We start from the raw sequence: 22,166 nt of genomic DNA, 5'->3' as shown, positions 1-22,166 counted from the left end.
CCACTTGGCTTTCACAAGATTGTGATCCTGTATCAGAAGTGACTGTTGCGGTCAAGTAAGTCTGCAAACCTGAGGACCGTAACAGGGTGAGTAGAGCAGGGCAGAAACAAGTTTCTCAGAAATCGAGGTGCTTTTTGCCACAAGCGCAGACTTCCGGATGCTCCCTGCATTCAAAGCCACGTGAAGAGCGTCGCTCGAGGGCAGGCGGCGGTGCGCCAGCTGCGTGAGCGTGGCTCGTTGGTCTAGGGGTATGATTCTCGCTTTGGGTGCGAGAGGTCCCGGGTTCAAATCCCGGACGAGCCCGTGGTCAGGCTTGGTCCTGAAGCTTTTCTGCCTGCTAAGGGGCCCACGAGCAGTCTGCAAACTTTGGGGAAATTGGGCAGATGTCTGGCCGGAGCCAGGCCGGTTAGCTCAGTTGGTTAGAGCGTGGTGCTAATAGCGCCAAGGTCGCGGGTTCGATCCCGTACGGGCCAACGTCTTTTGTTCTCTGTTAGCTCGTCTCTGCTCTTCTCTCAAAGCGACGGGTGGTGTCACGTAAACCCCTGCAGACCAAACCCTAGGTGGATGTGGCCGAAATAGCTCAGTTGGGAGAGCGTTAGACTGAAGATCTAAAGGTCCCTGGTTCAATCCCGGGTTTCGGCAGATGCAGCTTTCTTTTGTCTTTTGGTCGAGGGTGGCCAGTGACCAAAACTCACTGGGATACAACCCCTCGCTCTGACTGGTTCCCCCTAGCCGCAACACTATCTACCTCCAGGTCAGCTGTCAAAGAGGCGCTCGTGGTTCCATGGTGTAACGGTTAGCACTCTGGACTTTGAATCCAGCGATCCGAGTTCAAATCTCGGTGGAACCTACGTGCCTTCTTGCGGCAGATAAAAACAAAAAAGGCTCAACTTTATTTTTGTTGCTGGTGAGCCGTAAGCGACTTCTTCTTTGCTTTCCTCTGAGCAGTGGCCTCTCTCGTCAAGGTTCCATGGTGTAATGGTTAGCACTCTGGACTCTGAATCCAGCGATCCGAGTTCAAATCTCGGTTGGACCTGCTTTTGCCACGAATGTGCGCAGGGCCCGTTCTGAGAAATTCTTTTGACAGCAGTGGGCCCCAAAGGCTCACGCAACTGCGAGGGTACGTTTCGCACCGCAAAAAGCGCAGTCTGTCTCCTTGGGGACGTGCGCGTAAAAGGGCAGGAGCCCTTTGGAGAATGCGGGCATCCATCCCGCTACCTCTCGCATGCTAAGCGAGCGCTCTACCATTTGAGCTAATTCCCCTGGAGATGCAGTTAATTTTTTCTTTCTTTTGTTGTTGCTGTTTGTCTTCTTTGCTTTTGGTTATTATGATCGCCGCCAACTTGTTTGTTTTTAGACTCATTTCTTCTAATGCTTGCTTGTTTCATTCAGTGTTTTTAATGTTGTTTTTTGGGCTTTCTTGTTGTTGTTGCTTTATTACAAACGATCCACTTGGCTTTCACAAGATTGTGATCCTGTATCAGAAGTGACTGTTGCGGTCAAGTAAGTCTGCACCCCTGAGGACCGTAACAGGGTGAGTAGAGCAGGGCAGAAACAAGTTTCTCAGAAATCGAGGTGCTTTTTGCCACAAGCGCAGACTTCCGGATGCTCCCTGCATTCAAAGCCACGTGAAGAGCGTCGCTCGAGGGCAGGCGGCGGTGCGCCAGCTGCGTGAGCGTGGCTCGTTGGTCTAGGGGTATGATTCTCGCTTTGGGTGCGAGAGGTCCCGGGTTCAAATCCCGGACGAGCCCGTGGTCAGGCTTGGTCCTGAAGCTTTTCTGCCTGCTAAGGGGCCCACGAGCAGTCAGCAAACTTTGGGGAAATTGGGCAGACGTCTGGCCGGAGCCAGGCCGGTTAGCTCAGTTGGTTAGAGCGTGGTGCTAATAACGCCAAGGTCGCGGGTTCGATCCCCGTACGGGCCAACGTCTTTTGTTCTCTGTTAGCTCGTCTCTGCTCTTCTCTCAAAGCGACGGGTGGTGTCACGTAAACCCCTGCAGACCAAACCCTAGGGGGATGTGGCCGAAATAGCTCAGTTGGGAGAGCGTTAGACTGAAGATCTAAAGGTCCCTGGTTCAATCCCGCGTTTCGGCAGATGCAGCTTTCTTTTGTCTTTTGGTCGAGGGTGGCCAGTGACCAAAACTCACTGGGATACAACCCCTCGCTCTGACTGGTTCCCCCTAGCCGCAACACTATCTACCTCCAGGTCAGCTGTCAAAGAGGCGCTCGTGGTTCCATGGTGTAACGGTTAGCACTCTGGACTTTGAATCCAGCGATCCGAGTTCAAATCTCGGTGGAACCTACGTGCCTTCTTGCGGCAGATAAAAACAAAAAAAGCTCAACTTCATTTTTGTTGCTGGTGAGCCGTAAGCGACTTCTTCTTTGTTTTCCTCTGAGCAGCGGCCTCTCTCGTCAAGGTTCCATGGTGTAATGGTTAGCACTCTGGACTCTGAATCCAGCGATCCGAGTTCAAATCTCGGTGGGACCTGCTTTTGCCACGAATGTGCGCAGGGCCCGTTCTGAGAAATTCTTTTGACAGCAGTGGGCCCCAAAGGCTCACGCAACTGCGAGGGTACGTTTCGCACCGCAAAAAGCGCAGTCTGTCTCCTTGGGGACGTGCGCGTAAAAGGGCAGGAGCCCTTTGGAGAATGCGGGCATCCATCCCGCTACCTCTCGCATGCTAAGCGAGCGCTCTACCATTTGAGCTAATTCCCCTGGAGATGCAGTTAATTTTTTCTTTCTTTTGTTGTTGCTATTTGTCTTCTTTGCTTTTGGTTATTATGATCGCCGCCAACTTGTTTGTTTTTAGACTCATTTCTTCTAATGCTTGCTTGTTTCATTCAGTGTTTTTAATGTTGTTTTTTGGGCTTTCTTGTTGTTGTTGCTTTATTACAAACGATCCACTTGGCTTTCACAAGATTGTGATCCTGTATCAGAAGTGACTGTTGCGGTCAAGTAAGTCTGCACCCCTGAGGACCGTAACAGGGTGAGTAGAGCAGGGCAGAAACAAGTTTCTCAGAAATCGAGGTGCTTTTTGCCACAAGCGCAGACTTCCGGATGCTCCCTGCATTCAAAGCCACGTGAAGAGCGTCGCTCGAGGGCAGGCGGCGGTGCGCCAGCTGCGTGAGCGTGGCTCGTTGGTCTAGGGGTATGATTCTCGCTTTGGGTGCGAGAGGTCCCGGGTTCAAATCCCGGACGAGCCCGTGGTCAGGCTTGGTCCTGAAGCTTTTCTGCCTGCTAAGGGGCCCACGAGCAGTCAGCAAACTTTGGGGAAATTGGGCAGACGTCTGGCCGGAGCCAGGCCGGTTAGCTCAGTTGGTTAGAGCGTGGTGCTAATAACGCCAAGGTCGCGGGTTCGATCCCCGTACGGGCCAACGTCTTTTGTTCTCTGTTAGCTCGTCTCTGCTCTTCTCTCAAAGCGACGGGTGGTGTCACGTAAACCCCTGCAGACCAAACCCTAGGGGGATGTGGCCGAAATAGCTCAGTTGGGAGAGCGTTAGACTGAAGATCTAAAGGTCCCTGGTTCAATCCCGCGTTTCGGCAGATGCAGCTTTCTTTTGTCTTTTGGTCGAGGGTGGCCAGTGACCAAAACTCACTGGGATACAACCCCTCGCTCTGACTGGTTCCCCCTAGCCGCAACACTATCTACCTCCAGGTCAGCTGTCAAAGAGGCGCTCGTGGTTCCATTTTGTAACGGTTAGCACTCTGGACTTTGAATCCAGCGATCCGAGTTCAAATCTCGGTGGAACCTACGTGCCTTCTTGCGGCAGATAAAAACAAAAAAGGCTCAACTTTATTTTTGTTGCTGGTGAGCCGTAAGCGACTTCTTCTTTGCTTTCCTCTGAGCAGCGGCCTCTCTCGTCAAGGTTCCATGGTGTAATGGTTAGCACTCTGGACTCTGAATCCAGCGATCCGAGTTCAAATCTCGGTGGGACCTGCTTTTGCCACGAATGTGCGCAGGGCCCGTTCTGAGAAATTCTTTTGACAGCAGTGGGCCCCAAAGGCTCACGCAACTGCGAGGGTACGTTTCGCACCGCAAAAAGCGCAGTCTGTCTCCTTGGGGACGTGCGCGTAAAAGGGCAGGAGCCCTTTGGAGAATGCGGGCATCCATCCCGCTACCTCTCGCATGCTAAGCGAGCGCTCTACCATTTGAGCTAATTCCCCTGGCAGCAGAAGGCAGAATCTTCTCCCTGTTAGGTCCACCACCATTATTGAATCCATTCAAAGGCCCACTTTCATTCCTTTGCCTTTGACCTTGTCTCGAGGTGTGTCATTTCTTCCATTGCAGTTAATTTTTTCTTTCTTTTGTTGTTGCTATTTGTCTTCTTTGCTTTTGGTTATTATGATCGCCGCCAACTTGTTTGTTTTTAGACTCATTTCTTCTAATGCTTGCTTGTTTCATTCAGTGTTTTTAATGTTGTTTTTTGGGCTTTCTTGTTGTTGTTGCTTTATTACAAACGATCCACTTGGCTTTCACAAGATTGTGATCCTGTATCAGAAGTGACTGTTGCGGTCAAGTAAGTCTGCACCCCTGAGGACCGTAACAGGGTGAGTAGAGCAGGGCAGAAACAAGTTTCTCAGAAATCGAGGTGCTTTTTGCCACAAGCGCAGACTTCCGGATGCTCCCTGCATTCAAAGCCACGTGAAGAGCGTCGCTCGAGGGCAGGCGGCGGTGCGCCAGCTGCGTGAGCGTGGCTCGTTGGTCTAGGGGTATGATTCTCGCTTTGGGTGCGAGAGGTCCCGGGTTCAAATCCTGGACGAGCCCGTGGTCAGGCTTGGTCCTGAAGCTTTTCTGCCTGCTAAGGGGCCCACGAGCAGTCAGCAAATTTTGGGGAAATTGGGCAGACGTCTGGCCGGAGCCAGGCCGGTTAGCTCAGTTGGTTAGAGCGTGGTGCTAATAACGCCAAGGTCGCGGGTTCGATCCCCGTACGGGCCAACGTCTTTTGTTCTCTGTTAGCTCGTCTCTGCTCTTCTCTCAAAGCGACGGGTGGTGTCACGTAAACCCCTGCAGACCAAACCCTAGGGGGATGTGGCCGAAATAGCTCAGTTGGGAGAGCGTTAGACTGAAGATCTAAAGGTCCCTGGTTCAATCCCGCGTTTCGGCAGATGCAGCTTTCTTTTGTCTTTTGGTCGAGGGTGGCCAGTGACCAAAACTCACTGGGATACAACCCCTCCCTCTGACTGGTTCCCCCTAGCCGCAACACTATCTACCTCCAGGTCAGCTGTCAAAGAGGCGTTCGTGGTTCCATGGTGTAACGGTTAGCACTCTGGACTTTGAATCCAGCGATCCGAGTTCAAATCTCGGTGGAACCTACGTGCCTTCTTGCGGCAGATAAAAACAAAAAAGGCTCAACTTTATTTTTGTTGCTGGTGAGCCGTAAGCGACTTCTTCTTTGCTTTCCTCTGAGCAGCGGCCTCTCTCGTCAAGGTTCCATGGTGTAATGGTTAGCACTCTGGACTCTGAATCCAGCGATCCGAGTTCAAATCTCGGTGGAACCTGCTTTTGCCACGAATGTGCGCAGGGCCCGTTCTGAGAAATTCTTTTGACAGCAGTGGGCCCCAAAGGCTCACGCAACTGCGAGGGTACGTTTCGCACCGCAAAAAGCGCAGTCTGTCTCCTTGGGGACGTGCGCGTAAAAGGGCAGGAGCCCTTTGGAGAATGCGGGCATCCATCCCGCTACCTCTCGCATGCTAAGCGAGCGCTCTACCATTTGAGCTAATTCCCCTGGAGATGCAGTTAATTTTTTCTTTCTTTTGTTGTTGCTATTTGTCTTCTTTGCTTTTGGTTATTATGATCGCCGCCAACTTGTTTGTTTTTAGACTCATTTCTTCTAATGCTTGCTTGTTTCATTCAGTGTTTTTAATGTTGTTTTTTGGGCTTTCTTGTTGTTGTTGCTTTATTACAAACGATCCACTTGGCTTTCACAAGATTGTGATCCTGTATCAGAAGTGACTGTTGCGGTCAAGTAAGTCTGCACCCCTGAGGACCGTAACAGGGTGAGTAGAGCAGGGCAGAAACAAGTTTCTCAGAAATCGAGGTGCTTTTTGCCACAAGCGCAGACTTCCGGATGCTCCCTGCATTCAAAGCCACGTGAAGAGCGTCGCTCGAGGGCAGGCGGCGGTGCGCCAGCTGCGTGAGCGTGGCTCGTTGGTCTAGGGGTATGATTCTCGCTTTGGGTGCGAGAGGTCCCGGGTTCAAATCCCGGACGAGCCCGTGGTCAGGCTTGGTCCTGAAGCTTTTCTGCCTGCTAAGGGGCCCACGAGCAGTCAGCAAACTTTGGGGAAATTGGGCAGATGTCTGGCCGGAGCCAGGCCGGTTAGCTCAGTTGGTTAGAGCGTGGTGCTAATAACTCCAAGGTCGCGGGTTCGATCCCCGTACGGGCCAACGTCTTTTGTTCTCTGTTAGCTCGTCTCTGCTCTTCTCTCAAAGCGACGGGTGGTGTCACGTAAACCCCTGCAGACCAAACCCTAGGTGGATGTGGCCGAAATAGCTCAGTTGGGAGAGCGTTAGACTGAAGATCTAAAGGTCCCTGGTTCAATCCCGGGTTTCGGCAGATGCAGCTTTCTTTTGTCTTTTGGTCGAGGGTGGCCAGTGACCAAAACTCACTGGGATACAACCCCTCGCTCTGACTGGTTCCCCCTAGCCGCAACACTATCTACCTCCAGGTCAGCTGTCAAAGAGGCGCTCGTGGTTCCATGGTGTAACGGTTAGCACTCTGGACTTTGAATCCAGCGATCCGAGTTCAAATCTCGGTGGAACCTACGTGCCTTCTTGCGGCAGATAAAAACAAAAAAAGCTCAACTTCGTTTTTGTTGCTGGTGAGCCGTAAGCGACTTCTTCTTTGTTTTCCTCTGAGCAGCGGCCTCTCTCGTCAAGGTTCCATGGTGTAATGGTTAGCACTCTGGACTCTGAATCCAGCGATCCGAGTTCAAATCTCGGTGGGACCTGCTTTTGCCACGAATGTGCGCAGGGCCCGTTCTGAGAAATTCTTTTGACAGCAGTGGGCCCCAAAGGCTCACGCAACTGCGAGGGTACGTTTCGCACCGCAAAAAGCGCAGTCTGTCTCCTTGGGGACGTGCGCGTAAAAGGGCAGGAGCCCTTTGGAGAATGCGGGCATCGATCCCGCTACCTCTCGCATGCTAAGCGAGCGCTCTACCATTTGAGCTAATTCCCCTGGCCGCAGAAGGCAGAATCTTCTCCCTGTTAGGTCCACCACCATTATTGAATCCATTCAAAGGCCCACTTTCATTCCTTTGCCTTTGACCTTGTCTCGAGGTGTGTCATTTCTTCCATTGCAGTTAATTTTTTCTTTCTTTTGTTGTTGCTATTTGTCTTCTTTGCTTTTGGTTATTATGATCGCCGCCAACTTGTTTGTTTTTAGACTCATTTCTTCTAATGCTTGCTTGTTTCATTCAGTGTTTTTAATGTTGTTTTTTGGGCTTTCTTGTTGTTGTTGCTTTATTACAAACGATCCACTTGGCTTTCACAAGATTGTGATCCTGTATCAGAAGTGACTGTTGCGGTCAAGTAAGTCTGCACCCCTGAGGACCGTAACAGGGTGAGTAGAGCAGGGCAGAAACAAGTTTCTCAGAAATCGAGGTGCTTTTTGCCACAAGCGCAGACTTCCGGATGCTCCCTGCATTCAAAGCCACGTGAAGAGCGTCGCTCGAGGGCAGGCGGCGGTGCGCCAGCTGCGTGAGCGTGGCTCGTTGGTCTAGGGGTATGATTCTCGCTTTGGGTGCGAGAGGTCCCGGGTTCAAATCCCGGACGAGCCCGTGGTCAGGCTTGGTCCTGAAGCTTTTCTGCCTGCTAAGGGGCCCACGAGCAGTCAGCAAACTTTGGGGAAATTGGGCAGATGTCTGGCCGGAGCCAGGCCGGTTAGCTCAGTTGGTTAGAGCGTGGTGCTAATAACTCCAAGGTCGCGGGTTCGATCCCCGTACGGGCCAACGTCTTTTGTTCTCTGTTAGCTCGTCTCTGCTCTTCTCTCAAAGCGACGGGTGGTGTCACGTAAACCCCTGCAGACCAAACCCTAGGTGGATGTGGCCGAAATAGCTCAGTTGGGAGAGCGTTAGACTGAAGATCTAAAGGTCCCTGGTTCAATCCCGGGTTTCGGCAGATGCAGCTTTCTTTTGTCTTTTGGTCGAGGGTGGCCAGTGACCAAAACTCACTGGGATACAACCCCTCGCTCTGACTGGTTCCCCCTAGCCGCAACACTATCTACCTCCAGGTCAGCTGTCAAAGAGGCGCTCGTGGTTCCATGGTGTAACGGTTAGCACTCTGGACTTTGAATCCAGCGATCCGAGTTCAAATCTCGGTGGAACCTACGTGCCTTCTTGCGGCAGATAAAAACAAAAAAAGCTCAACTTCGTTTTTGTTGCTGGTGAGCCGTAAGCGACTTCTTCTTTGTTTTCCTCTGAGCAGCGGCCTCTCTCGTCAAGGTTCCATGGTGTAATGGTTAGCACTCTGGACTCTGAATCCAGCGATCCGAGTTCAAATCTCGGTGGGACCTGCTTTTGCCACGAATGTGCGCAGGGCCCGTTCTGAGAAATTCTTTTGACAGCAGTGGGCCCCAAAGGCTCACGCAACTGCGAGGGTACGTTTCGCACCGCAAAAAGCGCAGTCTGTCTCCTTGGGGACGTGCGCGTAAAAGGGCAGGAGCCCTTTGGAGAATGCGGGCATCGATCCCGCTACCTCTCGCATGCTAAGCGAGCGCTCTACCATTTGAGCTAATTCCCCTGGCCGCAGAAGGCAGAATCTTCTCCCTGTTAGGTCCACCACCATTATTGAATCCATTCAAAGGCCCACTTTCATTCCTTTGCCTTTGACCTTGTCTCGAGGTGTGTCATTTCTTCCATTGCAGTTAATTTTTTCTTTCTTTTGTTGTTGCTATTTGTCTTCTTTGCTTTTGGTTATTATGATCGCCGCCAACTTGTTTGTTTTTAGACTCATTTCTTCTAATGCTTGCTTGTTTCATTCAGTGTTTTTAATGTTGTTTTTTGGGCTTTCTTGTTGTTGTTGCTTTATTACAAACGATCCACTTGGCTTTCACAAGATTGTGATCCTGTATCAGAAGTGACTGTTGCGGTCAAGTAAGTCTGCACCCCTGAGGACCGTAACAGGGTGAGTAGAGCAGGGCAGAAACAAGTTTCTCAGAAATCGAGGTGCTTTTTGCCACAAGCGCAGACTTCCGGATGCTCCCTGCATTCAAAGCCACGTGAAGAGCGTCGCTCGAGGGCAGGCGGCGGTGCGCCAGCTGCGTGAGCGTGGCTCGTTGGTCTAGGGGTATGATTCTCGCTTTGGGTGCGAGAGGTCCCGGGTTCAAATCCCGGACGAGCCCGTGGTCAGGCTTGGTCCTGAAGCTTTTCTGCCTGCTAAGGGGCCCACGAGCAGTCAGCAAACTTTGGGGAAATTGGGCAGATGTCTGGCCGGAGCCAGGCCGGTTAGCTCAGTTGGTTAGAGCGTGGTGCTAATAACTCCAAGGTAGCGGGTTCGATCCCCGTACGGGCCAACGTCTTTTGTTCTCTGTTAGCTCGTCTCTGCTCTTCTCTCAAAGCGACGGGTGGTGTCACGTAAACCCCTGCAGACCAAACCCTAGGTGGATGTGGCCGAAATAGCTCAGTTGGGAGAGCGTTAGACTGAAGATCTAAAGGTCCCTGGTTCAATCCCGGGTTTCGGCAGATGCAGCTTTCTTTTGTCTTTTGGTCGAGGGTGGCCAGTGACCAAAACTCACTGGGATACAACCCCTCGCTCTGACTGGTTCCCCCTAGCCGCAACACTATCTACCTCCAGGTCAGCTGTCAAAGAGGCGCTCGTGGTTCCATGGTGTAACGGTTAGCACTCTGGACTTTGAATCCAGCGATCCGAGTTCAAATCTCGGTGGAACCTACGTGCCTTCTTGCGGCAGATAAAAACAAAAAAAGCTCAACTTCGTTTTTGTTGCTGGTGAGCCGTAAGCGACTTCTTCTTTGTTTTCCTCTGAGCAGCGGCCTCTCTCGTCAAGGTTCCATGGTGTAATGGTTAGCACTCTGGACTCTGAATCCAGCGATCCGAGTTCAAATCTCGGTGGGACCTGCTTTTGCCACGAATGTGCGCAGGGCCCGTTCTGAGAAATTCTTTTGACAGCAGTGGGCCCCAAAGGCTCACGCAACTGCGAGGGTACGTTTCGCACCGCAAAAAGCGCAGTCTGTCTCCTTGGGGACGTGCGCGTAAAAGGGCAGGAGCCCTTTGGAGAATGCGGGCATCGATCCCGCTACCTCTCGCATGCTAAGCGAGCGCTCTACCATTTGAGCTAATTCCCCTGGCCGCAGAAGGCAGAATCTTCTCCCTGTTAGGTCCACCACCATTATTGAATCCATTCAAAGGCCCACTTTCATTCCTTTGCCTTTGACCTTGTCTCGAGGTGTGTCATTTCTTCCATTGCAGTTAATTTTTTCTTTCTTTTGTTGTTGCTATTTGTCTTCTTTGCTTTTGGTTATTATGATCGCCGCCAACTTGTTTGTTTTTAGACTCATTTCTTCTAATGCTTGCTTGTTTCATTCAGTGTTTTTAATGTTGTTTTTTGGGCTTTCTTGTTGTTGTTGCTTTATTACAAACGATCCACTTGGCTTTCACAAGATTGTGATCCTGTATCAGAAGTGACTGTTGCGGTCAAGTAAGTCTGCACCCCTGAGGACCGTAACAGGGTGAGTAGAGCAGGGCAGAAACAAGTTTCTCAGAAATCGAGGTGCTTTTTGCCACAAGCGCAGACTTCCGGATGCTCCCTGCATTCAAAGCCACGTGAAGAGCGTCGCTCGAGGGCAGGCGGCGGTGCGCCAGCTGCATGAGCGTGGCTCGTTGGTCTAGGGGTATGATTCTCGCTTTGGGTGCGAGAGGTCCCGGGTTCAAATCCCGGACGAGCCCGTGGTCAGGCTTGGTCCTGAAGCTTTTCTGCCTGCTAAGGGGCCCACGAGCAGTCAGCAAACTTTGGGGAAATTGGGCAGACGTCTGGCCGGAGCCAGGCCGGTTAGCTCAGTTGGTTAGAGCGTGGTGCTAATAACGCCAAGGTCGCGGGTTCGATCCCCGTACGGGCCAACGTCTTTTGTTCTCTGTTAGCTCGTCTCTGCTCTTCTCTCAAAGCGACGGGTGGTGTCACGTAAACCCCTGCAGACCAAACCCTAGGGGGATGTGGCCGAAATAGCTCAGTTGGGAGAGCGTTAGACTGAAGATCTAAAGGTCCCTGGTTCAATCCCGCGTTTCGGCAGATGCAGCTTTCTTTTGTCTTTTGGTCGAGGGTGGCCAGTGACCAAAACTCACTGGGATACAACCCCTCCCTCTGACTGGTTCCCCCTAGCCGCAACACTATCTACCTCCAGGTCAGCTGTCAAAGAGGCGTTCGTGGTTCCATGGTGTAACGGTTAGCACTCTGGACTTTGAATCCAGCGATCCGAGTTCAAATCTCGGTGGAACCTACGTGCCTTCTTGCGGCAGATAAAAACAAAAAAGGCTCAACTTTATTTTTGTTGCTGGTGAGCCGTAAGCGACTTCTTCTTTGCTTTCCTCTGAGCAGCGGCCTCTCTCGTCAAGGTTCCATGGTGTAATGGTTAGCACTCTGGACTCTGAATCCAGCGATCCGAGTTCAAATCTCGGTGGAACCTGCTTTTGCCACGAATGTGCGCAGGGCCCGTTCTGAGAAATTCTTTTGACAGCAGTGGGCCCCAAAGGCTCACGCAACTGCGAGGGTACGTTTCGCACCGCAAAAAGCGCAGTCTGTCTCCTTGGGGACGTGCGCGTAAAAGGGCAGGAGCCCTTTGGAGAATGCGGGCATCCATCCCGCTACCTCTCGCATGCTAAGCGAGCGCTCTACCATTTGAGCTAATTCCCCTGGAGATGCAGTTAATTTTTTCTTTCTTTTGTTGTTGCTATTTGTCTTCTTTGCTTTTGGTTATTATGATCGCCGCCAACTTGTTTGTTTTTAGACTCATTTCTTCTAATGCTTGCTTGTTTCATTCAGTGTTTTTAATGTTGTTTTTTGGGCTTTCTTGTTGTTGTTGCTTTATTACAAACGATCCACTTGGCTTTCACAAGATTGTGATCCTGTATCAGAAGTGACTGTTGCGGTCAAGTAAGTCTGCACCCCTGAGGACCGTAAGAGGGTGAGTAGAGCAGGGCAGAAACAAGTTTCTCAGAAATCGAGGTGCTTTTTGCCACAAGCGCAGACTTCCGGATGCTCCCTGCATTCAAAGCCACGTGAAGAGCGTCGCTCGAGGGCAGGCGGCGGTGCGCCAGCTGCGTGAGCGTGGCTCGTTGGTCTAGGGGTATGATTCTCGCTTTGGGTGCGAGAGGTCCCGGGTTCAAATCCCGGACGAGCCCGTGGTCAGGCTTGGTCCTGAAGCTTTTCTGCCTGCTAAGGGGCCCACGAGCAGTCAGCAAACTTTGGGGAAATTGGGCAGATGTCTGGCCGGAGCCAGGCCGGTTAGCTCAGTTGGTTAGAGCGTGGTGCTAATAACTCCAAGGTCGCGGGTTCGATCCCCGTACGGGCCAACGTCTTTTGTTCTCTGTTAGCTCGTCTCTGCTCTTCTCTCAAAGCGACGGGTGGTGTCACGTAAACCCCTGCAGACCAAACCCTAGGTGGATGTGGCCGAAATAGCTCAGTTGGGAGAGCGTTAGACTGAAGATCTAAAGGTCCCTGGTTCAATCCCGGGTTTCGGCAGATGCAGCTTTCTTTTGTCTTTTGGTCGAGGGTGGCCAGTGACCAAAACTCACTGGGATACAACCCCTCGCTCTGACTGGTTCCCCCTAGCCGCAACACTATCTACCTCCAGGTCAGCTGTCAAAGAGGCGCTCGTGGTTCCATGGTGTAACGGTTAGCACTCTGGACTTTGAATCCAGCGATCCGAGTTCAAATCTCGGTGGAACCTACGTGCCTTCTTGCGGCAGATAAAAACAAAAAAAGCTCAACTTCGTTTTTGTTGCTGGTGAGCCGTAAGCGACTTCTTCTTTGTTTTCCTCTGAGCAGCGGCTTCTCTCGTCAAGGTTCCATGGTGTAATGGTTAGCACTCTGGACTCTGAATCCAGCGATCCGAGTTCAAATCTCGGTGGGACCTGCTTTTGCCACGAATGTGCGCAGGGCCCGTTCTGAGAAATTCTTTTGACAGCAGTGGGCCCCAAAGGCTCACGCAACTGCGAGGGTACGTTTCGCACCGCAAAAAGCGCAGTCTGTCTCCTTGGGGACGTGCGCGTAAAAGGGCAGGAGCCCTTTGGAGAATGCGGGCATCGATCCCGCTACCTCTCGCATGCTAAGCGAGCGCTCTACCATTTGAGCTAATTCCCCTGGCCGCAGAAGGCAGAATCTTCTCCCTGTTAGGTCCACCACCATTATTGAATCCATTCAAAGGCCCACTTTCATTCCTTTGCCTTTGACCTTGTCTCGAGGTGTGTCATTTCTTCCATTGCAGTTAATTTTTTCTTTCTTTTGTTGTTGCTATTTGTCTTCTTTGCTTTTGGTTATTATGATCGCCGCCAACTTGTTTGTTTTTAGACTCATTTCTTCTAATGCTTGCTTGTTTCATTCAGTGTTTTTAATGTTGTTTTTTGGGCTTTCTTGTTGTTGTTGCTTTATTACAAACGATCCACTTGGCTTTCACAAGATTGTGATCCTGTATCAGAAGTGACTGTTGCGGTCAAGTAAGTCTGCACCCCTGAGGACCGTAACAGGGTGAGTAGAGCAGGGCAGAAACAAGTTTCTCAGAAATCGAGGTGCTTTTTGCCACAAGCGCAGACTTCCGGATGCTCCCTGCATTCAAAGCCACGTGAAGAGCGTCGCTCGAGGGCAGGCGGCGGTGCGCCAGCTGCGTGAGCGTGGCTCGTTGGTCTAGGGGTATGATTCTCGCTTTGGGTGCGAGAGGTCCCGGGTTCAAATCCCGGACGAGCCCGTGGTCAGGCTTGGTCCTGAAGCTTTTCTGCCTGCTAAGGGGCCCACGAGCAGTCAGCAAATTTTGGGGAAATTGGGCAGACGTCTGGCCGAAGCCAGGCCGGTTAGCTCAGTTGGTTAGAGCGTGGTGCTAATAACGCCAAGGTCGCGGGTTCGATCCCCGTACGGGCCAACGTCTTTTGTTCTCTGTTAGCTCGTCTCTGCTCTTCTCTCAAAGCGACGGGTGGTGTCACGTAAACCCCTGCAGACCAAACCCTAGGGGGATGTGGCCGAAATAGCTCAGTTGGGAGAGCGTTAGACTGAAGATCTAAAGGTCCCTGGTTCAATCCCGCGTTTCGGCAGATGCAGCTTTCTTTTGGTCGAGGGTGGCCAGTGACCAAAACTCACTGGGATACAACCCCTCGCTCTGACTGGTTCCCCCTAGCCGCAACACTATCTACCTCCAGGTCAGCTGTCAAAGAGGCGCTCGTGGTTCCATGGTGTAACGGTTAGCACTCTGGACTTTGAATCCAGCGATCCGAGTTCAAATCTCGGTGGAACCTACGTGCCTTCTTGCGGCAGATAAAAACAAAAAAGGCTCAACTTTATTTTTGTTGCTGGTGAGCCGTAAGCGACTTCTTCTTTGCTTTCCTCTGAGCAGCGGCCTCTCTCGTCAAGGTTCCATGGTGTAATGGTTAGCACTCTGGACTCTGAATCCAGCGATCCGAGTTCAAATCTCGGTGGGACCTGCTTTTGCCACGAATGTGCGCAGGGCCCGTTCTGAGAAATTCTTTTGACAGCAGTGGGCCCCAAAGGCTCACGCAACTGCGAGGGTACGTTTCGCACCGCAAAAAGCGCAGTCTGTCTCCTTGGGGACGTGCGCGTAAAAGGGCAGGAGCCCTTTGGAGAATGCGGGCATCGATCCCGCTACCTCTCGCATGCTAAGCGAGCGCTCTACCATTTGAGCTAATTCCCCTGGCCACAGAAGTCAGAATCTTCTCCCTGTTAGGTCCACCACCATTATTGAATCCATTCAAAGGCCCACTTTCATTCCTTTGCCTTTGACCTTGTCTCGAGGTGTGTCATTTCTTCCATGGCAGTTAATTTTTTCTTTCTTTTGTTGTTGCTATTTGTCTTCTTTGCTATTGGTTATTATGATCGCCGCCAACTTGTTTGTTTTTAGACTCATTTCTTCTAATGCTTGCTTGTTTCATTCAGTGTTTTTAATGTTGTTTTTTGGGCTTTCTTGTTGTTGTTGTTGCTTTATTACAAACGATCCACTTGGCTTTCACAAGATTGTGATCCTGTATCAGAAGTGACTGTTGCGGTCAAGTAAGTCTGCAAACCTGAGGACCGTAACAGGGTGAGTAGAGCAGGGCAGAAACAAGTTTCTCAGAAATCGAGGTGCTTTTTGCCACAAGCGCAGACTTCCGGATGCTCCCTGCATTCAAAGCCACGTGAAGAGCGTCGCTCGAGGGCAGGCGGCGGTGCGCCAGCTGCGCGAGCGTGGCTCGTTGGTCTAGGGGTATGATTCTCGCTTTGGGTGCGAGAGGTCCCGGGTTCAAATCCCGGACGAGCCCGTGGTCAGGCTTGGTCCTGAAGCTTTTCTGCCTGCTAAGGGGCCCACGAGCAGTCAGCAAACTTTGGGGAAATTGGGCAGATGTCTGGCCGGAGCCAGGCCGGTTAGCTCAGTTGGTTAGAGCGTGGTGCTAATAACGCCAAGGTCGCGGGTTCGATCCCCGTACGGGCCAACGTCTTTTGTTCTCTGTTAGCTCGTCTCTGCTCTTCTCTCAAAGCGACGGGTGGTGTCACGTAAACCCCTGCAGACCAAACCCTAGGTGGATGTGGCCGAAATAGCTCAGTTGGGAGAGCGTTAGACTGAAGATCTAAAGGTCCCTGGTTCAATCCCGGGTTTCGGCAGATGCAGCTTTCTTTTGTCTTTTGGTCGAGGGTGGCCAGTGACCAAAACTCACTGGGATACAACCCCTCGCTCTGACTGGTTCCCCCTAGCCGCAACACTATCTACCTCCAGGTCAGCTGTCAAAGAGGTGCTCGTGGTTCCATGGTGTAACGGTTAGCACTCTGGACTTTGAATCCAGCGATCCGAGTTCAAATCTCGGTGGAACCTACGTGCCTTCTTGCGGCAGATAAAAACAAAAAAAGCTCAACTTCATTTTTGTTGCTGGTGAGCCGTAAGCGACTTCTTCTTTGTTTTCCTCTGAGCAGCGGCCTCTCTCGTCAAGGTTCCATGGTGTAATGGTTAGCACTCTGGACTCTGAATCCAGCGATCTGAGTTCAAATCTCGGTGGGACCTGCTTTTGCCACGAATGTGCGCAGGGCCCGTTCTGAGAAATTCTTTTGACAGCAGTGGGCCCCAAAGGCTCACGCAACTGCGAGGGTACGTTTCGCACCGCAAAAAGCGCAGTCTGTCTCCTTGGGGACGTGCGCGTAAAAGGGCAGGAGCCCTTTGGAGAATGCGGGCATCGATCCCGCTACCTCTCGCATGCTAAGCGAGCGCTCTACCATTTGAGCTAATTCCCCTGGCAGCAGAAGGCAGAATCTTCTCCCTGTTAGGTCCACCACCATTATTGAATCCATTCAAAGGCCCACTTTCATTCCTTTGCCTTTGACCTTGTCTCGAGGTGTGTCATTTCTTCCATTGCAGTTAATTTTTTCTTTCTTTTGTTGTTGCTATTTGTCTTCTTTGCTTTTGGTTATTATGATCGCCGCCAACTTGTTTGTTTTTAGACTCATTTCTTCTAATGCTTGCTTGTTTCATTCAGTGTTTTTAATGTTGTTTTTTGGGCTTTCTTGTTGTTGTTGCTTTATTACAAACGATCCACTTGGCTTTCACAAGATTGTGATCCTGTATCAGAAGTGACTGTTGCGGTCAAGTAAGTCTGCACCCCTGAGGACCGTAACAGGGTGAGTAGAGCAGGGCAGAAACAAGTTTCTCAGAAATCGAGGTGCTTTTTGCCACAAGCGCAGACTTCCGGATGCTCCCTGCATTCAAAGCCACGTGAAGAGCGTCGCTCGAGGGCAGGCGGCGGTGCGCCAGCTGCGTGAGCGTGGCTCGTTGGTCTAGGGGTATGATTCTCGCTTTGGGTGCGAGAGGTCCCGGGTTCAAATCCCGGACGAGCCCGTGGTCAGGCTTGGTCCTGAAGCTTTTCTGCCTGCTAAGGGGCCCACGAGCAGTCAGCAAACTTTGGGGAAATTGGGCAGACATCTGGCCGGAGCCAGGCCGGTTAGCTCAGTTGGTTAGAGCGTGGTGCTAATAACGCCAAGGTCGCGGGTTCGATCCCCGTACGGGCCAACGTCTTTTGTTCTCTGTTAGCTCGTCTCTGCTCATCTCTCAAAGCGACGGGTGGTGTCACGTAAACCCCTGCAGACCAAACCCTAGGTGGATGTGGCCGAAATAGCTCAGTTGGGAGAGCGTTAGACTGAAGATCTAAAGGTCCCTGGTTCAATCCCGGGTTTTGGCAGATGCAGCTTTCTTTTGTCTTTTGGTCGAGGGTGGCCAGTGACCAAAACTCACTGGGATACAACCCCTCGCTCTGACTGGTTCCCCCTAGCCGCAACACTATCTACCTCCAGGTCAGCTGTCAAAGAGGCGTTCGTGGTTCCATGGTGTAACGGTTAGCACTCTGGACTTTGAATCCAGCGATCCGAGTTCAAATCTCGGTGGAACCTACGTGCCTTCTTGCGGCAGATAAAAACAAAAAAGACTCAACTTTATTTTTGTTGCTGGTGAGCCGTAAGCGACTTCTTCTTTGCTTTCCTCTGAGCAGCGGCTTCTCTCGTCAAGGTTCCATGGTGTAATGGTTAGCACTCTGGACTCTGAATCCAGCGATCCGCGTTCAAATCTCGGTGGGACCTGCTTTTGCCACGAATGTGCGCAGGGCCCGTTCTGAGAAATTCTTTTGACAGCAGTGGGCCCCAAAGGCTCACGCAACTGCGAGGGTACGTTTCGCACCGCAAAAAGCGCAGTCTGTCTCCTTGGGGACGTGCGCGTAAAAGGGCAGGAGCCCTTTGGAGAATGCGGGCATCGATCCCGCTACCTCTCGCATGCTAAGCGAGCGCTCTACCATTTGAGCTAATTCCCCTGGCCGCAGAAGGCAGAATCTTCTCCCTGTTAGGTCCACCACCATTATTGAATCCATTCAAAGGCCCACTTTCATTCCTTTGCCTTTGACCTTGTCTCGAGGTGTGTCATTTCTTCCATTGCAGTTAATTTTTTCTTTCTTTTGTTGTTGCTATTTGTCTTCTTTGCTTTTGGTTATTATGATCGCCGCCAACTTGTTTGTTTTTAGACTCATTTCTTCTAATGCTTGCTTGTTTCATTCAGTGTTTTTAATGTTGTTTTTTGGGCTTTCTTGTTGTTGTTGCTTTATTACAAACGATCCACTTGGCTTTCACAAGATTGTGATCCTGTATCAGAAGTGACTGTTGCGGTCAAGTAAGTCTGCACCCCTGAGGACCGTAACAGGGTGAGTAGAGCAGGGCAGAAACAAGTTTCTCAGAAATCGAGGTGCTTTTTGCCACAAGCGCAGACTTCCGGATGCTCCCTGCATTCAAAGCCACGTGAAGAGCGTCGCTCGAGGGCAGGCGGCGGTGCGCCAGCGTGGCTCGTTGGTCTAGGGGTATGATTCTCGCTTTGGGTGCGAGAGGTCCCGGATTCAAATCCCGGACGAGCCCGTGGTCAGGCTTGGTCCTGAAGCTTTTCTGCCTGCTAAGGGGCCCACGAGCAGTCAGCAAACTTTGGGGAAATTGGGCAGACGCCAGGCCGGTTAGCTCAGTTGGTTAGAGCGTGGTGCTAATAACGCCAAGGTCGCGGGTTCGATCCCCGTACGGGCCAACGTCTTTTGTTCTCTGTTAGCTCGTCTCTGCTCTTCTCTCAAAGCGACGGGTGGTGTCACGTAAACCCCTGCAGACCAAACCCTAGGGGGATGTGGCCGAAATAGCTCAGTTGGGAGAGCGTTAGACTGAAGATCTAAAGGTCCCTGGTTCAATCCCGCGTTTCGGCAGATGCAGCTTTCTTTTGTCTTTTGGTCGAGGGTGGCCAGTGACCAAAACTCACTGGGATACAACCCCTCGCTCTGACTGGTTCCCCCTAGCCGCAACACTATCTACCTCCAGGTCAGCTGTCAAAGAGGCGCTCGTGGTTCCATGGTGTAACGGTTAGCACTCTGGACTTTGAATCCAGCGATCCGAGTTCAAATCTCGGTGGAACCTACGTGCCTTCTTGCGGCAGATAAAAACAAAAAAAGCTCAACTTCATTTTTGTTGCTGGTGAGCCGTAAGCGACTTCTTCTTTGTTTTCCTCTGAGCAGCGGCCTCTCTCGTCAAGGTTCCATGGTGTAATGGTTAGCACTCTGGACTCTGAATCCAGCGATCCGAGTTCAAATCTCGGTGGGACCTGCTTTTGCCACGAATGTGCGCAGGGCCCGTTCTGAGAAATTCTTTTGACAGCAGTGGGCCCCAAAGGCTCACGCAACTGCGAGGGTACGTTTCGCACCGCAAAAAGCGCAGTCTGTCTCCTTGGGGACGTGCGCGTAAAAGGGCAGGAGCCCTTTGGAGAATGCGGGCATCCATCCCGCTACCTCTCGCATGCTAAGCGAGCGCTCTACCATTTGAGCTAATTCCCCTGGAGATGCAGTTAATTTTTTCTTTCTTTTGTTGTTGCTATTTGTCTTCTTTGCTTTTGGTTATTATGATCGCCGCCAACTTGTTTGTTTTTAGACTCATTTCTTCTAATGCTTGCTTGTTTCATTCAGTGTTTTTAATGTTGTTTTTTGGGCTTTCTTGTTGTTGTTGCTTTATTACAAACGATCCACTTGGCTTTCACAAGATTGTGATCCTGTATCAGAAGTGACTGTTGCGGTCAAGTAAGTCTGCACCCCTGAGGACCGTAACAGGGTGAGTAGAGCAGGGCAGAAACAAGTTTCTCAGAAATCGAGGTGCTTTTTGCCACAAGCGCAGACTTCCGGATGCTCCCTGCATTCAAAGCCACGTGAAGAGCGTCGCTCGAGGGCAGGCGGCGGTGCGCCAGCTGCGTGAGCGTGGCTCGTTGGTCTAGGGGTATGATTCTCGCTTTGGGTGCGAGAGGTCCCGGGTTCAAATCCCGGACGAGCCCGTGGTCAGGCTTGGTCCTGAAGCTTTTCTGCCTGCTAAGGGGCCCACGAGCAGTCAGCAAACTTTGGGGAAATTGGGCAGACGTCTGGCCGGAGCCAGGCCGGTTAGCTCAGTTGGTTAGAGCGTGGTGCTAATAACGCCAAGGTCGCGGGTTCGATCCCCGTACGGGCCAACGTCTTTTGTTCTCTGTTAGCTCGTCTCTGCTCTTCTCTCAAAGCGACGGGTGGTGTCACGTAAACCCCTGCAGACCAAACCCTAGGGGGATGTGGCCGAAATAGCTCAGTTGGGAGAGCGTTAGACTGAAGATCTAAAGGTCCCTGGTTCAATCCCGCGTTTCGGCAGATGCAGCTTTCTTTTGTCTTTTGGTCGAGGGTGGCCAGTGACCAAAACTCACTGGGATACAACCCCTCGCTCTGACTGGTTCCCCCTAGCCGCAACACTATCTACCTCCAGGTCAGCTGTCAAAGAGGCGCTCGTGGTTCCATGGTGTAACGGTTAGCACTCTGGACTTTGAATCCAGCGATCCGAGTTCAAATCTCGGTGGAACCTACGTGCCTTCTTGCGGCAGATAAAAACAAAAAAGGCTCAACTTTATTTTTGTTGCTGGTGAGCCGTAAGCGACTTCTTCTTTGCTTTCCTCTGAGCAGCGGCCTCTCTCGTCAAGGTTCCATGGTGTAATGGTTAGCACTCTGGACTCTGAATCCAGCGATCCGAGTTCAAATCTCGGTGGGACCTGCTTTTGCCACGAATGTGCGCAGGGCCCGTTCTGAGAAATTCTTTTGACAGCAGTGGGCCCCAAAGGCTCACGCAACTGCGAGGGTACGTTTCGCACCGCAAAAAGCGCAGTCTGTCTCCTTGGGGACGTGCGCGTAAAAGGGCAGGAGCCCTTTGGAGAATGCGGGCATCCATCCCGCTACCTCTCGCATGCTAAGCGAGCGCTCTACCATTTGAGCTAATTCCCCTGGCAGCAGAAGGCAGAATCTTCTCCCTGTTAGGTCCACCACCATTATTGAATCCATTCAAAGGCCCACTTTCATTCCTTTGCCTTTGACCTTGTCTCGAGGTGTGTCATTTCTTCCATTGCAGTTAATTTTTTCTTTCTTTTGTTGTTGCTATTTGTCTTCTTTGCTTTTGGTTATTATGATCGCCGCCAACTTGTTTGTTTTTAGACTCATTTCTTCTAATGCTTGCTTGTTTCATTCAGTGTTTTTAATGTTGTTTTTTGGGCTTTCTTGTTGTTGTTGCTTTATTACAAACGATCCACTTGGCTTTCACAAGATTGTGATCCTGTATCAGAAGTGACTGTTGCGGTCAAGTAAGTCTGCACCCCTGAGGACCGTAACAGGGTGAGTAGAGCAGGGCAGAAACAAGTTTCTCAGAAATCGAGGTGCTTTTTGCCACAAGCGCAGACTTCCGGATGCTCCCTGCATTCAAAGCCACGTGAAGAGCGTCGCTCGAGGGCAGGTGGCGGTGCGCCAGCTGCGTGAGCGTGGCTCGTTGGTCTAGGGGTATGATTCTCGCTTTGGGTGCGAGAGGTCCCGGGTTCAAATCCCGGACGAGCCCGTGGTCAGGCTTGGTCCTGAAGCTTTTCTGCCTGCTAAGGGGCCCACGAGCAGTCAGCAAACTTTGGGGAAATTGGGCAGACGTCTGGCCGGAGCCAGGCCGGTTAGCTCAGTTGGTTAGAGCGTGGTGCTAATAACGCCAAGGTCGCGGGTTCGATCCCCGTACGGGCCAACGTCTTTTGTTCTCTGTTAGCTCGTCTCTGCTCTTCTCTCAAAGCGACGGGTGGTGTCACGTAAACCCCTGCAGACCAAACCCTAGGGGGATGTGGCCGAAATAGCTCAGTTGGGAGAGCGTTAGACTGAAGATCTAAAGGTCCCTGGTTCAATCCCGCGTTTCGGCAGATGCAGCTTTCTTTTGTCTTTTGGTCGAGGGTGGCCAGTGACCAAAACTCACTGGGATACAACCCCTCGCTCTGACTGGTTCCCCCTAGCCGCAACACTATCTACCTCCAGGTCAGCTGTCAAAGAGGCGCTCGTGGTTCCATGGTGTAACGGTTAGCACTCTGGACTTTGAATCCAGCGATCCGAGTTCAAATCTCGGTGGAACCTACGTGCCTTCTTGCGGCAGATAAAAACAAAAAAAGCT

The 22,166-nt window shown here is 51.6% G+C and overlaps 80 non-coding genes across 80 annotated transcripts; 73 read left to right on the top strand and 7 right to left on the bottom strand.

The window, feature by feature from the left end:
• The first annotated feature begins 231 nt into the window (after positions 1-231).
• Positions 232-303, top strand: trnap-ugg (transfer RNA proline (anticodon UGG)). Its single transcript has one exon. It is a non-coding gene; the product is annotated as a tRNA-Pro (tRNA).
• Positions 304-400: 97 nt separating this feature from the next.
• Positions 401-473, top strand: trnai-aau (transfer RNA isoleucine (anticodon AAU)). The gene has a single exon. It is a non-coding gene; the product is annotated as a tRNA-Ile (tRNA).
• Positions 474-569: 96 nt separating this feature from the next.
• On the top strand, positions 570-642 carry trnaf-gaa (transfer RNA phenylalanine (anticodon GAA)). The gene has a single exon. It is a non-coding gene; the product is annotated as a tRNA-Phe (tRNA).
• A 136-nt stretch (positions 643-778) lies between these two features.
• trnaq-uug (transfer RNA glutamine (anticodon UUG)) lies at positions 779-850 on the top strand. The gene has a single exon. It is a non-coding gene; the product is annotated as a tRNA-Gln (tRNA).
• Positions 851-964: 114 nt separating this feature from the next.
• trnaq-cug (transfer RNA glutamine (anticodon CUG)) lies at positions 965-1,036 on the top strand. The gene has a single exon. It is a non-coding gene; the product is annotated as a tRNA-Gln (tRNA).
• A 643-nt stretch (positions 1,037-1,679) lies between these two features.
• Positions 1,680-1,751, top strand: trnap-ugg (transfer RNA proline (anticodon UGG)). Its single transcript has one exon. It is a non-coding gene; the product is annotated as a tRNA-Pro (tRNA).
• Positions 1,752-1,848: 97 nt separating this feature from the next.
• Positions 1,849-1,922, top strand: trnai-aau (transfer RNA isoleucine (anticodon AAU)). Its single transcript has one exon. It is a non-coding gene; the product is annotated as a tRNA-Ile (tRNA).
• Positions 1,923-2,018: 96 nt separating this feature from the next.
• trnaf-gaa (transfer RNA phenylalanine (anticodon GAA)) lies at positions 2,019-2,091 on the top strand. Its single transcript has one exon. It is a non-coding gene; the product is annotated as a tRNA-Phe (tRNA).
• A 136-nt stretch (positions 2,092-2,227) lies between these two features.
• Positions 2,228-2,299, top strand: trnaq-uug (transfer RNA glutamine (anticodon UUG)). The gene has a single exon. It is a non-coding gene; the product is annotated as a tRNA-Gln (tRNA).
• Positions 2,300-2,413: 114 nt separating this feature from the next.
• On the top strand, positions 2,414-2,485 carry trnaq-cug (transfer RNA glutamine (anticodon CUG)). The gene has a single exon. It is a non-coding gene; the product is annotated as a tRNA-Gln (tRNA).
• A 643-nt stretch (positions 2,486-3,128) lies between these two features.
• Positions 3,129-3,200, top strand: trnap-ugg (transfer RNA proline (anticodon UGG)). Its single transcript has one exon. It is a non-coding gene; the product is annotated as a tRNA-Pro (tRNA).
• Positions 3,201-3,297: 97 nt separating this feature from the next.
• Positions 3,298-3,371, top strand: trnai-aau (transfer RNA isoleucine (anticodon AAU)). The gene has a single exon. It is a non-coding gene; the product is annotated as a tRNA-Ile (tRNA).
• Positions 3,372-3,467: 96 nt separating this feature from the next.
• On the top strand, positions 3,468-3,540 carry trnaf-gaa (transfer RNA phenylalanine (anticodon GAA)). The gene has a single exon. It is a non-coding gene; the product is annotated as a tRNA-Phe (tRNA).
• Positions 3,541-3,862: 322 nt separating this feature from the next.
• On the top strand, positions 3,863-3,934 carry trnaq-cug (transfer RNA glutamine (anticodon CUG)). The gene has a single exon. It is a non-coding gene; the product is annotated as a tRNA-Gln (tRNA).
• A 756-nt stretch (positions 3,935-4,690) lies between these two features.
• Positions 4,691-4,762, top strand: trnap-ugg (transfer RNA proline (anticodon UGG)). The gene has a single exon. It is a non-coding gene; the product is annotated as a tRNA-Pro (tRNA).
• Positions 4,763-4,859: 97 nt separating this feature from the next.
• On the top strand, positions 4,860-4,933 carry trnai-aau (transfer RNA isoleucine (anticodon AAU)). Its single transcript has one exon. It is a non-coding gene; the product is annotated as a tRNA-Ile (tRNA).
• Positions 4,934-5,029: 96 nt separating this feature from the next.
• Positions 5,030-5,102, top strand: trnaf-gaa (transfer RNA phenylalanine (anticodon GAA)). Its single transcript has one exon. It is a non-coding gene; the product is annotated as a tRNA-Phe (tRNA).
• Positions 5,103-5,238: 136 nt separating this feature from the next.
• On the top strand, positions 5,239-5,310 carry trnaq-uug (transfer RNA glutamine (anticodon UUG)). The gene has a single exon. It is a non-coding gene; the product is annotated as a tRNA-Gln (tRNA).
• Positions 5,311-5,424: 114 nt separating this feature from the next.
• On the top strand, positions 5,425-5,496 carry trnaq-cug (transfer RNA glutamine (anticodon CUG)). Its single transcript has one exon. It is a non-coding gene; the product is annotated as a tRNA-Gln (tRNA).
• Positions 5,497-6,139: 643 nt separating this feature from the next.
• Positions 6,140-6,211, top strand: trnap-ugg (transfer RNA proline (anticodon UGG)). Its single transcript has one exon. It is a non-coding gene; the product is annotated as a tRNA-Pro (tRNA).
• A 97-nt stretch (positions 6,212-6,308) lies between these two features.
• Positions 6,309-6,382, top strand: trnai-aau (transfer RNA isoleucine (anticodon AAU)). Its single transcript has one exon. It is a non-coding gene; the product is annotated as a tRNA-Ile (tRNA).
• A 96-nt stretch (positions 6,383-6,478) lies between these two features.
• On the top strand, positions 6,479-6,551 carry trnaf-gaa (transfer RNA phenylalanine (anticodon GAA)). Its single transcript has one exon. It is a non-coding gene; the product is annotated as a tRNA-Phe (tRNA).
• A 136-nt stretch (positions 6,552-6,687) lies between these two features.
• trnaq-uug (transfer RNA glutamine (anticodon UUG)) lies at positions 6,688-6,759 on the top strand. Its single transcript has one exon. It is a non-coding gene; the product is annotated as a tRNA-Gln (tRNA).
• Positions 6,760-6,873: 114 nt separating this feature from the next.
• trnaq-cug (transfer RNA glutamine (anticodon CUG)) lies at positions 6,874-6,945 on the top strand. The gene has a single exon. It is a non-coding gene; the product is annotated as a tRNA-Gln (tRNA).
• A 154-nt stretch (positions 6,946-7,099) lies between these two features.
• trnaa-agc (transfer RNA alanine (anticodon AGC)) lies at positions 7,100-7,172 on the bottom strand. Its single transcript has one exon. It is a non-coding gene; the product is annotated as a tRNA-Ala (tRNA).
• Positions 7,173-7,701: 529 nt separating this feature from the next.
• Positions 7,702-7,773, top strand: trnap-ugg (transfer RNA proline (anticodon UGG)). The gene has a single exon. It is a non-coding gene; the product is annotated as a tRNA-Pro (tRNA).
• Positions 7,774-7,870: 97 nt separating this feature from the next.
• On the top strand, positions 7,871-7,944 carry trnai-aau (transfer RNA isoleucine (anticodon AAU)). The gene has a single exon. It is a non-coding gene; the product is annotated as a tRNA-Ile (tRNA).
• Positions 7,945-8,040: 96 nt separating this feature from the next.
• Positions 8,041-8,113, top strand: trnaf-gaa (transfer RNA phenylalanine (anticodon GAA)). Its single transcript has one exon. It is a non-coding gene; the product is annotated as a tRNA-Phe (tRNA).
• Positions 8,114-8,249: 136 nt separating this feature from the next.
• trnaq-uug (transfer RNA glutamine (anticodon UUG)) lies at positions 8,250-8,321 on the top strand. The gene has a single exon. It is a non-coding gene; the product is annotated as a tRNA-Gln (tRNA).
• Positions 8,322-8,435: 114 nt separating this feature from the next.
• Positions 8,436-8,507, top strand: trnaq-cug (transfer RNA glutamine (anticodon CUG)). The gene has a single exon. It is a non-coding gene; the product is annotated as a tRNA-Gln (tRNA).
• Positions 8,508-8,661: 154 nt separating this feature from the next.
• Positions 8,662-8,734, bottom strand: trnaa-agc (transfer RNA alanine (anticodon AGC)). The gene has a single exon. It is a non-coding gene; the product is annotated as a tRNA-Ala (tRNA).
• Positions 8,735-9,263: 529 nt separating this feature from the next.
• On the top strand, positions 9,264-9,335 carry trnap-ugg (transfer RNA proline (anticodon UGG)). Its single transcript has one exon. It is a non-coding gene; the product is annotated as a tRNA-Pro (tRNA).
• A 97-nt stretch (positions 9,336-9,432) lies between these two features.
• trnai-aau (transfer RNA isoleucine (anticodon AAU)) lies at positions 9,433-9,506 on the top strand. Its single transcript has one exon. It is a non-coding gene; the product is annotated as a tRNA-Ile (tRNA).
• A 96-nt stretch (positions 9,507-9,602) lies between these two features.
• Positions 9,603-9,675, top strand: trnaf-gaa (transfer RNA phenylalanine (anticodon GAA)). Its single transcript has one exon. It is a non-coding gene; the product is annotated as a tRNA-Phe (tRNA).
• A 136-nt stretch (positions 9,676-9,811) lies between these two features.
• trnaq-uug (transfer RNA glutamine (anticodon UUG)) lies at positions 9,812-9,883 on the top strand. Its single transcript has one exon. It is a non-coding gene; the product is annotated as a tRNA-Gln (tRNA).
• Positions 9,884-9,997: 114 nt separating this feature from the next.
• trnaq-cug (transfer RNA glutamine (anticodon CUG)) lies at positions 9,998-10,069 on the top strand. The gene has a single exon. It is a non-coding gene; the product is annotated as a tRNA-Gln (tRNA).
• Positions 10,070-10,223: 154 nt separating this feature from the next.
• trnaa-agc (transfer RNA alanine (anticodon AGC)) lies at positions 10,224-10,296 on the bottom strand. Its single transcript has one exon. It is a non-coding gene; the product is annotated as a tRNA-Ala (tRNA).
• Positions 10,297-10,825: 529 nt separating this feature from the next.
• trnap-ugg (transfer RNA proline (anticodon UGG)) lies at positions 10,826-10,897 on the top strand. The gene has a single exon. It is a non-coding gene; the product is annotated as a tRNA-Pro (tRNA).
• A 97-nt stretch (positions 10,898-10,994) lies between these two features.
• On the top strand, positions 10,995-11,068 carry trnai-aau (transfer RNA isoleucine (anticodon AAU)). Its single transcript has one exon. It is a non-coding gene; the product is annotated as a tRNA-Ile (tRNA).
• Positions 11,069-11,164: 96 nt separating this feature from the next.
• Positions 11,165-11,237, top strand: trnaf-gaa (transfer RNA phenylalanine (anticodon GAA)). Its single transcript has one exon. It is a non-coding gene; the product is annotated as a tRNA-Phe (tRNA).
• Positions 11,238-11,373: 136 nt separating this feature from the next.
• trnaq-uug (transfer RNA glutamine (anticodon UUG)) lies at positions 11,374-11,445 on the top strand. Its single transcript has one exon. It is a non-coding gene; the product is annotated as a tRNA-Gln (tRNA).
• Positions 11,446-11,559: 114 nt separating this feature from the next.
• trnaq-cug (transfer RNA glutamine (anticodon CUG)) lies at positions 11,560-11,631 on the top strand. Its single transcript has one exon. It is a non-coding gene; the product is annotated as a tRNA-Gln (tRNA).
• Positions 11,632-12,274: 643 nt separating this feature from the next.
• On the top strand, positions 12,275-12,346 carry trnap-ugg (transfer RNA proline (anticodon UGG)). Its single transcript has one exon. It is a non-coding gene; the product is annotated as a tRNA-Pro (tRNA).
• A 97-nt stretch (positions 12,347-12,443) lies between these two features.
• Positions 12,444-12,517, top strand: trnai-aau (transfer RNA isoleucine (anticodon AAU)). The gene has a single exon. It is a non-coding gene; the product is annotated as a tRNA-Ile (tRNA).
• A 96-nt stretch (positions 12,518-12,613) lies between these two features.
• On the top strand, positions 12,614-12,686 carry trnaf-gaa (transfer RNA phenylalanine (anticodon GAA)). The gene has a single exon. It is a non-coding gene; the product is annotated as a tRNA-Phe (tRNA).
• A 136-nt stretch (positions 12,687-12,822) lies between these two features.
• Positions 12,823-12,894, top strand: trnaq-uug (transfer RNA glutamine (anticodon UUG)). The gene has a single exon. It is a non-coding gene; the product is annotated as a tRNA-Gln (tRNA).
• A 114-nt stretch (positions 12,895-13,008) lies between these two features.
• trnaq-cug (transfer RNA glutamine (anticodon CUG)) lies at positions 13,009-13,080 on the top strand. Its single transcript has one exon. It is a non-coding gene; the product is annotated as a tRNA-Gln (tRNA).
• Positions 13,081-13,234: 154 nt separating this feature from the next.
• trnaa-agc (transfer RNA alanine (anticodon AGC)) lies at positions 13,235-13,307 on the bottom strand. Its single transcript has one exon. It is a non-coding gene; the product is annotated as a tRNA-Ala (tRNA).
• Positions 13,308-13,836: 529 nt separating this feature from the next.
• Positions 13,837-13,908, top strand: trnap-ugg (transfer RNA proline (anticodon UGG)). Its single transcript has one exon. It is a non-coding gene; the product is annotated as a tRNA-Pro (tRNA).
• A 97-nt stretch (positions 13,909-14,005) lies between these two features.
• trnai-aau (transfer RNA isoleucine (anticodon AAU)) lies at positions 14,006-14,079 on the top strand. Its single transcript has one exon. It is a non-coding gene; the product is annotated as a tRNA-Ile (tRNA).
• Positions 14,080-14,175: 96 nt separating this feature from the next.
• On the top strand, positions 14,176-14,248 carry trnaf-gaa (transfer RNA phenylalanine (anticodon GAA)). The gene has a single exon. It is a non-coding gene; the product is annotated as a tRNA-Phe (tRNA).
• A 129-nt stretch (positions 14,249-14,377) lies between these two features.
• On the top strand, positions 14,378-14,449 carry trnaq-uug (transfer RNA glutamine (anticodon UUG)). Its single transcript has one exon. It is a non-coding gene; the product is annotated as a tRNA-Gln (tRNA).
• Positions 14,450-14,563: 114 nt separating this feature from the next.
• trnaq-cug (transfer RNA glutamine (anticodon CUG)) lies at positions 14,564-14,635 on the top strand. The gene has a single exon. It is a non-coding gene; the product is annotated as a tRNA-Gln (tRNA).
• A 154-nt stretch (positions 14,636-14,789) lies between these two features.
• trnaa-agc (transfer RNA alanine (anticodon AGC)) lies at positions 14,790-14,862 on the bottom strand. Its single transcript has one exon. It is a non-coding gene; the product is annotated as a tRNA-Ala (tRNA).
• A 532-nt stretch (positions 14,863-15,394) lies between these two features.
• On the top strand, positions 15,395-15,466 carry trnap-ugg (transfer RNA proline (anticodon UGG)). The gene has a single exon. It is a non-coding gene; the product is annotated as a tRNA-Pro (tRNA).
• Positions 15,467-15,563: 97 nt separating this feature from the next.
• On the top strand, positions 15,564-15,637 carry trnai-aau (transfer RNA isoleucine (anticodon AAU)). The gene has a single exon. It is a non-coding gene; the product is annotated as a tRNA-Ile (tRNA).
• A 96-nt stretch (positions 15,638-15,733) lies between these two features.
• Positions 15,734-15,806, top strand: trnaf-gaa (transfer RNA phenylalanine (anticodon GAA)). The gene has a single exon. It is a non-coding gene; the product is annotated as a tRNA-Phe (tRNA).
• Positions 15,807-15,942: 136 nt separating this feature from the next.
• On the top strand, positions 15,943-16,014 carry trnaq-uug (transfer RNA glutamine (anticodon UUG)). The gene has a single exon. It is a non-coding gene; the product is annotated as a tRNA-Gln (tRNA).
• A 114-nt stretch (positions 16,015-16,128) lies between these two features.
• On the top strand, positions 16,129-16,200 carry trnaq-cug (transfer RNA glutamine (anticodon CUG)). The gene has a single exon. It is a non-coding gene; the product is annotated as a tRNA-Gln (tRNA).
• A 154-nt stretch (positions 16,201-16,354) lies between these two features.
• On the bottom strand, positions 16,355-16,427 carry trnaa-agc (transfer RNA alanine (anticodon AGC)). The gene has a single exon. It is a non-coding gene; the product is annotated as a tRNA-Ala (tRNA).
• A 529-nt stretch (positions 16,428-16,956) lies between these two features.
• Positions 16,957-17,028, top strand: trnap-ugg (transfer RNA proline (anticodon UGG)). Its single transcript has one exon. It is a non-coding gene; the product is annotated as a tRNA-Pro (tRNA).
• Positions 17,029-17,125: 97 nt separating this feature from the next.
• trnai-aau (transfer RNA isoleucine (anticodon AAU)) lies at positions 17,126-17,199 on the top strand. Its single transcript has one exon. It is a non-coding gene; the product is annotated as a tRNA-Ile (tRNA).
• A 96-nt stretch (positions 17,200-17,295) lies between these two features.
• Positions 17,296-17,368, top strand: trnaf-gaa (transfer RNA phenylalanine (anticodon GAA)). The gene has a single exon. It is a non-coding gene; the product is annotated as a tRNA-Phe (tRNA).
• A 136-nt stretch (positions 17,369-17,504) lies between these two features.
• trnaq-uug (transfer RNA glutamine (anticodon UUG)) lies at positions 17,505-17,576 on the top strand. Its single transcript has one exon. It is a non-coding gene; the product is annotated as a tRNA-Gln (tRNA).
• A 114-nt stretch (positions 17,577-17,690) lies between these two features.
• Positions 17,691-17,762, top strand: trnaq-cug (transfer RNA glutamine (anticodon CUG)). Its single transcript has one exon. It is a non-coding gene; the product is annotated as a tRNA-Gln (tRNA).
• Positions 17,763-17,916: 154 nt separating this feature from the next.
• Positions 17,917-17,989, bottom strand: trnaa-agc (transfer RNA alanine (anticodon AGC)). Its single transcript has one exon. It is a non-coding gene; the product is annotated as a tRNA-Ala (tRNA).
• Positions 17,990-18,509: 520 nt separating this feature from the next.
• On the top strand, positions 18,510-18,581 carry trnap-ugg (transfer RNA proline (anticodon UGG)). The gene has a single exon. It is a non-coding gene; the product is annotated as a tRNA-Pro (tRNA).
• Positions 18,582-18,667: 86 nt separating this feature from the next.
• trnai-aau (transfer RNA isoleucine (anticodon AAU)) lies at positions 18,668-18,741 on the top strand. The gene has a single exon. It is a non-coding gene; the product is annotated as a tRNA-Ile (tRNA).
• Positions 18,742-18,837: 96 nt separating this feature from the next.
• trnaf-gaa (transfer RNA phenylalanine (anticodon GAA)) lies at positions 18,838-18,910 on the top strand. Its single transcript has one exon. It is a non-coding gene; the product is annotated as a tRNA-Phe (tRNA).
• A 136-nt stretch (positions 18,911-19,046) lies between these two features.
• On the top strand, positions 19,047-19,118 carry trnaq-uug (transfer RNA glutamine (anticodon UUG)). The gene has a single exon. It is a non-coding gene; the product is annotated as a tRNA-Gln (tRNA).
• Positions 19,119-19,232: 114 nt separating this feature from the next.
• trnaq-cug (transfer RNA glutamine (anticodon CUG)) lies at positions 19,233-19,304 on the top strand. The gene has a single exon. It is a non-coding gene; the product is annotated as a tRNA-Gln (tRNA).
• Positions 19,305-19,947: 643 nt separating this feature from the next.
• Positions 19,948-20,019, top strand: trnap-ugg (transfer RNA proline (anticodon UGG)). Its single transcript has one exon. It is a non-coding gene; the product is annotated as a tRNA-Pro (tRNA).
• Positions 20,020-20,116: 97 nt separating this feature from the next.
• On the top strand, positions 20,117-20,190 carry trnai-aau (transfer RNA isoleucine (anticodon AAU)). The gene has a single exon. It is a non-coding gene; the product is annotated as a tRNA-Ile (tRNA).
• A 96-nt stretch (positions 20,191-20,286) lies between these two features.
• Positions 20,287-20,359, top strand: trnaf-gaa (transfer RNA phenylalanine (anticodon GAA)). Its single transcript has one exon. It is a non-coding gene; the product is annotated as a tRNA-Phe (tRNA).
• Positions 20,360-20,495: 136 nt separating this feature from the next.
• On the top strand, positions 20,496-20,567 carry trnaq-uug (transfer RNA glutamine (anticodon UUG)). The gene has a single exon. It is a non-coding gene; the product is annotated as a tRNA-Gln (tRNA).
• A 114-nt stretch (positions 20,568-20,681) lies between these two features.
• trnaq-cug (transfer RNA glutamine (anticodon CUG)) lies at positions 20,682-20,753 on the top strand. Its single transcript has one exon. It is a non-coding gene; the product is annotated as a tRNA-Gln (tRNA).
• A 756-nt stretch (positions 20,754-21,509) lies between these two features.
• trnap-ugg (transfer RNA proline (anticodon UGG)) lies at positions 21,510-21,581 on the top strand. The gene has a single exon. It is a non-coding gene; the product is annotated as a tRNA-Pro (tRNA).
• Positions 21,582-21,678: 97 nt separating this feature from the next.
• On the top strand, positions 21,679-21,752 carry trnai-aau (transfer RNA isoleucine (anticodon AAU)). Its single transcript has one exon. It is a non-coding gene; the product is annotated as a tRNA-Ile (tRNA).
• A 96-nt stretch (positions 21,753-21,848) lies between these two features.
• trnaf-gaa (transfer RNA phenylalanine (anticodon GAA)) lies at positions 21,849-21,921 on the top strand. The gene has a single exon. It is a non-coding gene; the product is annotated as a tRNA-Phe (tRNA).
• A 136-nt stretch (positions 21,922-22,057) lies between these two features.
• Positions 22,058-22,129, top strand: trnaq-uug (transfer RNA glutamine (anticodon UUG)). Its single transcript has one exon. It is a non-coding gene; the product is annotated as a tRNA-Gln (tRNA).
• Positions 22,130-22,166: the final 37 nt, after the last annotated feature.

The sequence above is a fragment of the Garra rufa genome, chromosome 21, assembly GCF_049309525.1.
Source record: "Garra rufa chromosome 21, GarRuf1.0, whole genome shotgun sequence".
Lineage (NCBI taxonomy): Eukaryota > Metazoa > Chordata > Actinopteri > Cypriniformes > Cyprinidae > Garra > Garra rufa.
Note: the sequence above shows the minus strand (reverse complement) of the source record. Positions and strands in the feature narration are given on the sequence as shown.